Source organism: Lipotes vexillifer, unplaced genomic scaffold (genome assembly GCF_000442215.2).
Source record: "Lipotes vexillifer unplaced genomic scaffold, Lipotes_vexillifer_v1.1 scaffold472, whole genome shotgun sequence".
NCBI classification, from domain to species: domain Eukaryota; kingdom Metazoa; phylum Chordata; class Mammalia; order Artiodactyla; family Lipotidae; genus Lipotes; species Lipotes vexillifer.
Window position 1 is genome coordinate 3,337,320 of NW_006797698.1, and position 12,710 is coordinate 3,350,029.

A 12,710-nucleotide genomic window follows, 5' to 3' on the forward strand; every position below is an offset into this window, starting at 1 on the left:
GCAGAGGCGGGGGGTGGCTGTGGCTCACCATGGAGACAAGGACACTGGCAGCATAAGTTCTGGGAAGTACTCCTTGGCTTGAGCCCTCCCAGAGTCTGCCATTAGCCCCACCAAAGAGCCCAGGAAGGCTCCAGTGTTGGGTTGCCTCAGGCCAAACAACCAACAGGGAGGGAACACAGCCCCACCCATCAGCAGTCAAGTGGATTAAAGTTTTACTGAGCTCTGCCCACCAGAGCAACAGTCAGCTCTACCCACCACCAGTCCCTCCCATCAAGCCTCTTAGATAGCCTCATCCACCAGAGGGCAGACATCAGAAGCAAGAAGAACTACAATCCTGCAGCCTGTGGAACAAAAACCATATTCACAGAAAGACAGACAAGATGAAAAGGCAGAGGGCTACGTATCAGATGAAGGAACAAGATAAAACCCCAGAAAAACAACTAAATGAAGTGGAGATAGGCAACCTTCCAGAAAAAGAATTCAGAATAATGACAGTGAAGATGATCCAGGACCTCGGAAAAAGAATGGAGGCAAAGATCCAGAAGATGCAGGAAATGTTTAACAGAGACCTAGAAGAATTAAAGAACAAACAAACAGAGATGAACAATACAATAACTGAAATGAAAACTACACTAGAAGGAATCAATAGCACAATAACTGAGGCAGAAGAACGGATAAGTGACCTGGAAGACAGAATGGTGGAATTCACTGCTGTGGAACAGAAGAAAAAAGAATGAAAAGAAATGAAGACAGCCTAAGAGACCTCTGGGACAACATTAAACGCAACAACATTTGCAATTATAGGGGTCCCAGAAGGAGAAGAGAGAAAGGACCCAAGAAAATATTTGAATAGATTATAGTCAAAAACTTCCCTAACATGGATAAGGAAATAGCCACCCAAGTCCACAAAGCTCAGAGAGTCCCATACAGGAGAAACCCAAGGAGAAACAGGCCAAGACCCATAGTAATCAAACTGGCAAAAATTAAAGACAAAGAGAAATTATTGAAAGCAGCAAGGGAAAAACGATAAATAACATACAAGGGAACTCCCATACGGTTAACAGCTGATTTTTCGGAAGAAACTCTACAAGCCAGAAGGGGGTGGCATGATATACTTAAAGTGATGAAAGGGAAAAACCTACAACCAAGATTACTCTACCCTGCAAGGATCTCATTCAGATTCGATGGAGAAATCAAAAGCTTTACAGACAAGCAAAGGCTAAGAGAATTCAGCACCACCAAACCAGGTCTACTACAAATGCTAAAGGAACTTCTCTAAGTGGGAAACACAAGAGAAGGACCTACAAAAACAAACCCAAAACAATTAAGAAAATGGTCATAGGAACAATACATATCGATAATTACCTTAAACGTGAACGGATTAAATGCTCCAACCAAAAGACACAGCCTTGCTGAATGGATACAAAAACAAGATCCATGTATATGCTGTCTACAAGAGACCCATTTCAGACCTAAGGACACATACAGACTGAAAGTGAGGGGATGGAAAAAGATATTCCATGCAAATGGAAATCAAAAGAAAGCTGGAGTAGCTATGCTCATATCAGATAAAACAGATTTTAAAATAAAGAATGTTACAAGAGACAAGGACACTATATAATGATCAAGGGATCAATCCAAGAAGATATAACAATTATAAATATATATGCACCCAACATAGGAGCACCTCAATACATAAGGTAACTGCTAACAGCCATAAAAGAGGAATTCGACAGTAACACAATAACAGTGGAGGACTTTAACACCTCACTTACACCAATGGACAGATCATCCAAAATGAAAATAAATAAGAAAACAGAAGCTTTAAATGACACAAGAGACCAGACAGATTTAATTGATATTTATAGGACATTCCATCCAAAAACAGCAGATTACATTTTCTTCTCAAGTGTGCATGCAACATTCTCTAGGATAGATCACATCTTGGGTCACAAATCAAGCCTCAGTAAATTTAAGAAAATTGAAATCATATCAAGTACTTTTTCTGACCACAACGCTATGAGATAAGAAGTGAATTACAGGGGGCTTCCCTGGTGGCGCAGTGGTTGAGAGTCCACCTGCTGATGCAGGGGACACGGGTTCGTGCCCTGGTCCAGGAAGATCCCACATGCCGCGGAGCGGCTGGGCCCGTGAGCCATGGCCGCTGAGCCCGTAAAAACAAACACATGGAGGCTAAACAATACGTTACTAAATAACCAAGAGATCACTGAAGAAATCAAAGAGGAAATCAAAAAATACCTAGAGACAAATGACAATGAACACACGACGATCCAAAACCTATGGGAGGCAGCAAAAGCAGTTCTAAGAGGGAAGTTTATAGCTATACAAGCCTACCTCAAGAAACAAGAAAAATCTCAAGTAAACAATCTAACCTTACACCTAAAGGAACCAGACAAAGAAGAACAAACAAAACCCAAAGTTAGCAGAAGGAAAGAAATCATAAAGATCAGAGCAGAAATAAACGAAATAGAAAGAAAGAAAACAATAGCAAAGATCAATAAAAATAAAAGCTGGTTCTTTGAGAAGATAAACAAAATTGATAAACCATTAGCCAGACTCATCAAGAGGGAGAGGACTCAAATCAATAAAATTAGAAATGAAAAAGGAGAAATCACAACTGACACTGCAGATACACAAAGGATTATAACAGACTATTACAAACAAATATATTCCAATAAAATGTACAAGCATGAAGAAATGGACAAATTCTTGGAAAGGTACAATTTTCCAAGACTGAACCAGAAAGAATTAGAAAATATAAACAGACCTATCGCAAGTAATGAAATTGAAACTGTGATTAAAAATCTTCCAACAAACAGAAGTACAGGACCAGATGGCTTCACAGGTGAATTCTATCAAACATTTAGAGAAGAGCTAACACCTATCCTTCTCAAACTCTTCCAAAAAATTGCAGAGGAAGGAGCACTCCCAAACTCATTCTATGAGGCCACCATCACCCTGATACCAAAACCAGACAAACATACTGTAAAAAAAGAAAATGACACACCAATATCACTGATGAATATGGATGCAAAACTCCTCAACAAAATACTAGCAAACAGAATCCAACAACACAGTGAAAGGATCATACACCATGATCAAGTGGGACTTATCCCAGGGATGCAAAGATTCTTCAACATACACAAATCAATCAATGTGATACACCATATTAACAAATTGAAGAATAAAAACCATATGATCATCTCAATAGATGCAGAAAAAGCTTTTGACAAAATTCAACACCTATTTATGATAAAAACTCTCCAGAAAGTGGGCATAGAGGGAACCTACCTCAACATAATAAAGGCCATATATGACAAACCCACAGCAAACATCATTCTCAATGGTGAAAAACTGAAAGCATTTCCTCTAAGATCAGGAACGAGACAAAGATGTCCACTCTCACCACTATTATTCAACACAGTTTTGGAAGTCCTAGCCATGGCAATCAGAGAAGTAGAAAAAGAAATAAAAGGAATACAAGTTGGAAAAGAAGAAGTAAAGCTGTCACTGTTTGCAGATGACATGATACTACACACAGAGAATCCTAAAGATGCCACCAGAAAACTACTAGAGCTAATCAATGAATCTGGTAACGTTGCAGGATACAAAATTAATGCACAGAAATCTCCTGCATTCCTATACACGAATGATGAAAAATATGAAAGAGAAATTATGGAAACACTCCCATTTACCATTGCAACAGAAAGAATAAAATACCTAGGAATAAACCTACCTAGGGAAACAAAAGACCTGTATGCAGAAAATTATAAGACACTGATGAAAGAAATTAAAGATGATACCAACAGATGGAGAGATATACCATGTTCTTGGATTGGAAGAATCAATATGGTGAAAATGACTATACTACCCAAAGCAATCTACAGATTCAACGCAATCCCTATCAAATTACCAATGGCATTTTTTACGGAACGAGAACAAATCATCTCAAAATTTGTATGGAGACACAAAAGACCCCAAATAGCCCAAGCAGTCTTGAGAGAAAAAAACGAAGCTGGAGGAATCAGACTCCCTGACTTCAGACTATACTACAAAGCTACAGTAATCAAGACAATATGGTACTGGCACAAAAACAGAAACACAGATCAATGGAACAAGACAGAAAGCCCAGAGGTAAACCCACGCACCTATGGTCAACTAATCTATGACAAAGGAGGCAAAGATATACAATGGAGAAAAGACAGTCTCTTCAGTAAGTGGTGCTGGGAAAACTGGATAACTACATGTAAAACCATGAAACTAGAACACTCCCTAACACCATACACAAAAATAAACTCAAAATGGATTAGAGACCTAAATGTACGACCGGACACGCTAAAACTCTTAGAGGGGGCTTCCCTGGTGGCGCAGTGGTTGAGAGTCCGCCTGCCGATGCAGGGGACACGGGTTCGTGCCCCGGTCTGGGAAGATCCCACATGCCGTGGAGCGGCTGGGCCCGTGAGCCATGGCCGCTGAGCCTGCGCGTCCAGAGCCTGTGCTCCACAACGGGAGAGGCCACAACAGTGAGAGGCCCGCGAACTGCAAAAAAAAAACTCTTAGAGGAAAACATAGGAAGAACACTCTTTAACATAAATCACAGCAAGATCTTTTTTTGATCCACCTCCTAGAGTAATGGAAATAAAAACAAAAATAAACAAATGGGACCTAATGAAACTTAAAAGCTTTTGCACAGCAAAGGAAACCATAAACAAGACGAAACGACAACCCTCAGAATGGGAGAAAATATTCGCAAACAAATCAACGGACAAAGGATTAATCTCCAAAATATAGAAACAGCTCATGCAGCTCAATATTAAAGAAACAAACAACCCAATCCAAAACTGGGCAGAAGACCTAAATAGACATTTCTCCAAAGAAGACATACAGATGGCCAAGAAGCACATGAAAAGCTGCTCAACATCACTAATCATTAGAGAAATGCAAATCAAAACTACAATGAAATATCATCTCATACCAGTTAGAATGGCCATCATCAGAAAATCTACAAACAACAAATGCTGGAGAGGGTGTGGAGAAAAGGGAACCCTCTTGCACTGTTGGTGGGAATGTAAACTGATACAGCCACTATGGAGAACAGAATGAAAGTTCCGCAAAAAACTAAAAACAGAATTACCATATGATCCAGCAATCCCACTACTAGGCACATACCCAGAGGAAACCATAATTCAAAAAGACACATGCATCCCAATGTTCACTGCAGCACTATTTACAATAGCCACGTCATGGAAGCAACCTAAATGCCCATCGACAGATGAATAGATAAAGAAGATGTGGTACATATATAAAATGGAGTATTACTCAGCCATAAAAAGGAACGAAACTGAGTCATTTGTTGAGACGTGGATGGATCTAGAGACTATCATACAGAGTGAAGTAAGTCAGAAAGGGAAAAACAAATATGGTATATTAACACATGTATGTGGTACCTAGAAAAATGGTACAGATGAACCAGTTTGCAGGGCAGAAGTTGAGACACAGATGTAGAGAACAAACGTATGGACACCAAGTGGGGAAAACCGCGGTGGGGTGGGGATGGTGGTGTGATGAATTGGGCGATTGGGATTGACATGTATACACAGATGTGTATAAAATTGATGACTAATAAGAACCTGCAGTATAAAAAAAGAAACAAAAAAACAACTAATACTAAAGTTTCTTTGGGTTATTTGTATGGAAATATGTTAATATAAATATTTCAGACATTACATGAAATTTCTAAAAATCTTATATGTTCTGGTATGTTATAAGTCATATTTCTAGTTATTACTTTAAAATGTATATCTCAGAAATAACTAAATTTCCTCGTCAATTGCAGTATTATGAACTTTCATCAAATCTTTAACCGTGGTCATTTTTAAGTCTTTTGTCATTCTCAGACAGTTCTGGGTGTACCCTGATGCTTTTGCAAAAACGTTCCTATAAAAGGGTTTCATCTTCAAGGAATTCGTGGAAAAGACTGACAAGTACAGGTTTCTGGTAACTGTACTGCTGAACGGAATGAATAAGCATTTTCAGAACTCTAATGGAAAACTGATGAACTCATAAAAGTGCTAACAAAAGATCAAGATGGAAAAAAAATTAACTACATGGGACTGAGTAAACTGATGAGGATGATTATAATTTTCGTGACTTTCTGTTTGAATAAAAAAAAAAAAAATCCCCCCAAAACAAACAAACAAAAAACACAGGAGAGAAGGCTCGCACTCCCCTGACAGAATGGGAGGACAGCCTGGAAGGTTCGGCTCACGGCTGGGTGAGGCACTGGCACCCGGGTTTACTGGCTCATGTTTAAAACCAAACAAACAACACCCGCCACCATCCTCGTCAGACAGATACTCTTGTGGGTGAAATGATACGACGGCTGGATATATACTTTAAAATATTGCAGAAAAAAAAGCTGAGTGATGGTTACACTGTAGTTTCTATTTTCCATAATTAAAAGCTCTGCAAACCTACACAACATATGAAGTACAAATAGAAAGAAGAGCAAGAGGACTGGGTGGGGGGGGGGCGGGGACGTGAACTTTCAGACACGGATGTGGGTGGAGATGGGGCTGGAACGCAGCACAGACCCAGGGAGCAAGCCCGCACTGGACACATCCTATTCCACAGGGCCGGGGGGTGGGTTCCCTACAGTAGTAGCTTCCCACTTGCACCCCTGGAAATGCTGTGATGTTTAATCATGATCTAGTTGATACATACAAAGAAATCTCAGTGCCACTTAGAACTGAGACTGGAAAGCTCCCAACCTGAGAAATTCTTAAATTCTATTAGAAAGTCTTAAATTCCATTAGAGTTTTAAATGAATGTAACACCTGAGAGGCAGATCCAGTCAACCTGGGTTTGACGTGCACCCCTGGGATCAGGTAACACGAAAGCTTCGGGCTGTGAACTTTGCAGACAGTTCTGGTCAGGATTTTACTAGATTTCTACACTCTCACTTTGGCAATTCCAGCAGCACTACCCTCTGTGCACCTGCCACTCCAAGCTGCTCCTGAATCCAGCTCTCCCTCCTACTCTCCTTTCGCCAACCTTCCAGAGGCCACAAGATCACATGAATAAAACGTTAACACCTCCCTCTCCGCCTTTCCTCCACCTTAGTTAACAGAAGCCTCAGTTGCCCGATTCAAACTCCTGGGGGTGATGAAAGCACCACTTGCTAACGGCAGACACATCTCCATTCACACACCACCCCCCACCCAGCCCCTCCCCGACACTGTAAATTAAGGGTCATGCTTAGCCTCTAACTAACCCTCCTTCTGTATTTCCCATCTTGGTAAGAGGTCAGCTTTGATTCCTCTCTGTTCTTACCCCTGATGTAAAGTCAGTTCCGTCAACTCCCTCTTCTTCTTTTAAAATTTTATTTATTTATTTATTCTTGGGGCCTGTGTTGGGTCTTTGTTGCTGCGCACGGGCTTTCTCTAGTTGCAGTGAGCGGGGCTGCTCCTCGTTGCAGTGCACGGGCTTCTCATTGCGGTGGCTTCTCTTGTTGCGGAGCACGGGCTCTAGGCGCACGGGCTTCAGTAGTTGTGGCATGTGGGCTCAGTAGTTGTGGCTCGCAGGCTCTGGAGCGCAAGCTCAGCAGTCGTGGCGCACGGGCTTAGCTGTTCTGCGGCATGTGGGATCTTCCCGGACCAGGGCTTGAACCTGTGTCCCCTGCGGATTCTTAACCACTGCACCACCAGAGAAGCCCCTTCTTCTTCTCTTGAATCATCCGCATCTCCTGATATCCACACAACTCCTAGAGTCCAAGAGGTATCACCGTCTCTCACTGGGGTCCCTAACAAAAGTCTCTTCACTGCTCTCACCCTGTCCAGTTCACCCTCCACAATGGGGCCCGGGTTAATTTCTAAAACACAAGCAGCCTTTCATTCTGTTAAATGAATTAACTCCACAACCACCATCTACGCTTTACCACAGCGATGACCACCCCGGACAGTGTCCATCAAGTGGGACTGCTTGCTGCATGTCGGTTTACTCGCCGTGTAAAAAAGGACCCAATATTTTCTGTAGCTCTCAGTGCTCGACCCTGTGGCAACAGCAGTTGTGATACTTTTTCTCACTGAATCCTTACAATAACCATATTCTCTGCATGGTACTATCAATTTCTTACAAATGAGGATACTCAGGCTTGAAGATGTTCAATAATCTGCCCAAAGCCACTCTGCTAATAAGAGGCAAGTATTCACACCCAACTATCTGGATTCCAAAGCCATGTTCTTTCTGTCACCCGCCCCTCCATGTTGTTTCCACAGGAAGGTGGAGATTTCTTATTCCACCACTTCCTTAAAAAGTGTGCTATGAAGACTTACTCTCCTTAAAAAGTGTGCTATGAAGACTTACTCTCCGATTTGAAATTACAACACGAACCACAGGAACCACGCAAAAAGGCAACTGAAAGCTTCACGACGCAAGTGTGTAATGACGAGCCCAAAGGACAGCAAACCCACAGGTCAAGGAAGAGCGGGCCAACTCAGGAACTGGACATTTATTCATACTCACATACTTCATTTGAATATTCATTTATTAGTATCTGAATGTTAATTATTAAAATTTTTCACTTTTTAAACCAAAGGAATCTTAAAGAACAGGGGCTAATGTCTTGTAAATGCAGACCAGGAATGCGCGCATTCAGTAATTAGGGGTCTAACTCGTACATCACCAGGAAGGGCATCTACCACCTGGATAAGCCTACCTGATTTCACTACTGAAACACAAGGCCTGCAAAATTTATATTTACATGTATTATAAAATTTAAATATATTATTCCATTTCCATATAGAACTAAGGGAACAATTACAATTAAGTTCAAACAATTACAGTTGACAAAAGCGTAAAAAAGTTCCAATTAACATCTTAATAGATGGCTCTCTAGAGACTTTAACTGAGTTTTTGTCTCCACTTAGTCATTCAAAACCTTGAAATCCACGTCTAGAAAGAGAAGCAAAAACACTCACCCAGACTGGAAGCTCGTTCTGCTTTTTCTCAAGCAACCAATTCACAGCCAAGTTCCCAAGACCTGAATGTATCGTAAGTGCTCGAATTGCCTTGTTTATGTCTTTACTCAGAGCTAGTGATCAAACATTTGGGCCATTTGAACACCGGGTTTGGTTAACATCAATCTACCACGTGACCCATCAATTCCTCTATGAGGTATTTACCCAAAAAACAAGACAACATATGTCCATCCGAAGACCTGTACAAGAATGTTCACAGCACATTATTTATAAAAGCCAGAAAGTGGAACACCCCCAAATGTCCACTAACAGGTGAATGCATAAGCAAAACAGCCTAAAGTCATATGAAAGAATACTCTCAGGCAATAGAAAGTCAAGTACTGATACACACCACAGCATGGGCGAACCTCAAATACATTACGCTAAGTGAAAGCCAGAAGAAAAAGGCCACGTGTTACATGATGCCATTTATGACATGAAATGTACAGAACAGGCAAACTACAGAGGCAGGAAGCAGACTCGTGCTCGCCTGGGGTGGCGGGGATGGAGCGTGCAGACAGCCACATTTTGGGTATTTTGGGTGATGAAAATGTTTTAAAACTGGATTGTGGTGATGGCTGCACAACTGTAACTTTTACTAAGAATCACTGAATTATACAAGTGAATTTTATGGTATGTGAATTATACCTCAATAAAACTGTTAAGGAAAAAAAAGACAGCTTTAAAGCGTGCTAGCTATAAATCGTTCTGGGTCAAATTCAGGTCATTCACAGAAAGGAATGTATCTTTACAAAACGACCAGGTTCTGCATATGTATATGTAGGAGCCTTAGCCTGAAAAACAGTATTATTGGGTGTTCTACTGGAAAGAAAGCTTTATTTAAGAACTGCTATTTAATATGTTACCAACAGAGGGGCTCTTATTCTCCTGCAACACGAATCATTTAAAAGACAGCTGGAAGCACCAGCGGAGCTGCAGCAGCACGGCAGAGGCATTTTACTGCCACAGTAAAGATAAAGACAGAACTGCAATAGAGTTCAGAGGGTCTGGAAGAAGTCATTCCAGCTACAATGACAAGGAGTCTCTACACGCGTGTGCTCTGAACGCTTCTTAGGAAGGATCTGAAGGGCGGCAGAGGAACAGGGAGGGAGGCCAGGGAAGAGCAGGAGGCTGAGCGTGGGGTTCAGGCTGGAAGCTTCAGGGGCAGGAGGGCAGGTTTTCAGTAAGAGGACGTGAGGCCCTTCTTCTTTTTGGCTGTGCAGCTTGAGGGATCTTAGTTCCCGACCAGGGATCGAACCCGGGCCCTCGGCAGTGAGAGTGCAGAGTCCTAACCACTGGACCGTCACGGAACTCCCGCGAGGCCTTTTTATTTTTTAATTTTTGAATTTTATTTTTTTATACAGCCGGTTCTTCTTAGTCATCAATTTTATACACATCAGTGTATACATGTCAATTCCAATCACCCAATTCATCACACCACCATCCCCACCCGCCCTCGGCTTTCCCCCGTCAGAGGAGGCCTTTATTCTGAGTGGGCGACAGAGACCTGCAAGGTTCCAGGGCAGGGAAGTGACACGACTGCCGTGACTTTACAAACATTCATCTGACAGCTAGCTGGAGCTGGGGTGAACGGGGACCTAAGGTCAGTGACACTAACTAACTTAGAGGAACAGCAATGGAAAAAGAAAAGGCCAGATGCTTAAAACCAAACCAAGCAGGGATGAGGGGAACATGCACCAGAATGGGCGGCACTGGTGAGGAACGACACAAAGATGAAGGGGGCGTCTCTCAAACGTGGACTTTCAAATCTCCAAAAATTTACCTCTGGATTCCAGAATCTGACAGACACTGCATTACAAAGTCAAAATAACTTAACTATTGCTGGTGGGGATGTTCACTGAGACAGACGGCGACTGGCCACATCTAGTAACACCGCGGGTGCATTGACCCTTCCACCCAACAATCTCTCTTCTAGGAATCTATCCCCAAGATAAACTGGCCAAAAACTACAAGAAGTTGTAAACTCCTCAAGTTTAGTCACGCAAAAGACTGAAAATCAACCTAAAATCCACCAGCAGGGGATGGAGCACTAAATGATGGCGCACCCACACCGTGGAGCATCGTTTACGGCGCACCCACATCACGGAGCCCCGCACAGTTATGAAAAGGAAGGAGGGCGACCCCTACCCACTGACAACACAGTGACTTCCCAGTGGACACAGTCGCTGAAAAAACCAAGGTTCCCTGTGTGTGTGAGGGGAGGGGAGCAAATACTAATAACACACTTGGAAAGATCTCTGTTTTTCTTTTCGAAGAGAAACAAGTGGAAGATAAACCAAACACTAATACAAATGGTTACCCGTGGGCGGAGGAGAGGGGTGCAGGTGAGATTCAGTGGGGGTCCGTGGGTAGAACTCAGGGGGTTGCAAACGCGGGTGGGGAAAAAAGTACATCTTATTTCCCACTCACCTCTGACTGAAACCCGACCACTCCTCCGATTACGAATGTAGGCAGCAGTCCACAACAGTTTTAGCAGGACCTCTGACTTTGCCACCAGGAAATCACAGGTATTTTCATTAGTCCATGACAGTTATTGCCAGTATCATTTCTGCTCATCAATACTGTGGAATTACAGTAGCTTGGCATAAAAATTTTTATACCTCAAATAGGAAATATTGGACTCCCCTGGTGGCGCAGTGGTTAAGAATCCATCTGCCAACGAAGGGGACACAGTTTCAAGCCCTGGTCCTGGAAGATCCCACATGCTGCGGAGCAACTAAGCCCGTGCGCCACAACTACTGAGCCCACGTGCCTAGAGCCCGTGCTCCACAACAAGAGAAGCCGCCGCAATGAGAAGCCCGTGCACGGCAACGAAGAGCAGCCCCGCTCGCTGCAACTAGAGAAAGCCCGTGCACAGCAACGAAGACCCAATGCAGCCAAAAATAAATAAATAAATTTAAAAAAACAGGAAATATTTAAAATACGTTAACGTGTAATTCTCAGGGGTGAAGTTTGCTATTCTTTGTTGGACATCCTTCATGACTGAGAAGAGAAAAAAGTTACACTGTAAAAGTTATAAAAACATCTACCTGTGAGCCACAGTTGGCCTATAGGGTCTCAACCAACTGTGCTCTCTGCTTTAGGTAATAACTGGCAACAATTGTAAATAAATAGGAATTCACAAGCACAAAGTCTCATGGAAGTTCTGGGTTAAGTGATGACCATCTAGACATTCATAAGCCTGTTATTATAAAACTCCTTATGTCACTAAATTGAACACTCATTTAAAAAAAATTCTCATGCTGGAAAAAACCCAGGGGTAAAAGTGTTAAAGAGAAACAACCCAAAAGAAAAAGGTCATATTATTATGAGAAACTGATAAGTTATGTGAAGAAGTCTGAATCTAAAGGGAAGATGAGAAACTTAATTTTAGATATGATGAATGTGAAGCAATTAAAAGAAAAATACCAAAATGAAAATGCTCAGTCAGGCAGTTTGAAAATACACAACTGTAGCCCAAAGGAAATCGCACCTGTAGAAAAAAATTTGGTAATCTGCACAAAGGTAAAACTGTCGGCATTTAACGTGGATAAAATCTTCACAGCGTAAGGGAAGAACGTAACAGCGACGAGAACTCAGACCTGTATTTAAAGGACATGGGGGAGGCCCCCTCCCCCCGGCCCCCCAGGAGAGAGGAATGCTGCGAGCCGG

The 12,710-nt window shown here is 42.2% G+C and overlaps 1 protein-coding gene across 2 annotated transcripts in view; it reads right to left on the reverse strand.

The window, feature by feature from the left end:
• The window catches only part of CUL1 (cullin 1), a 111,242-nt gene that overhangs the window by 80,876 nt on the left and 17,656 nt on the right, over positions 1 to 12,710 (reverse strand). The gene's annotated exons all lie outside the window — the stretch shown is intronic.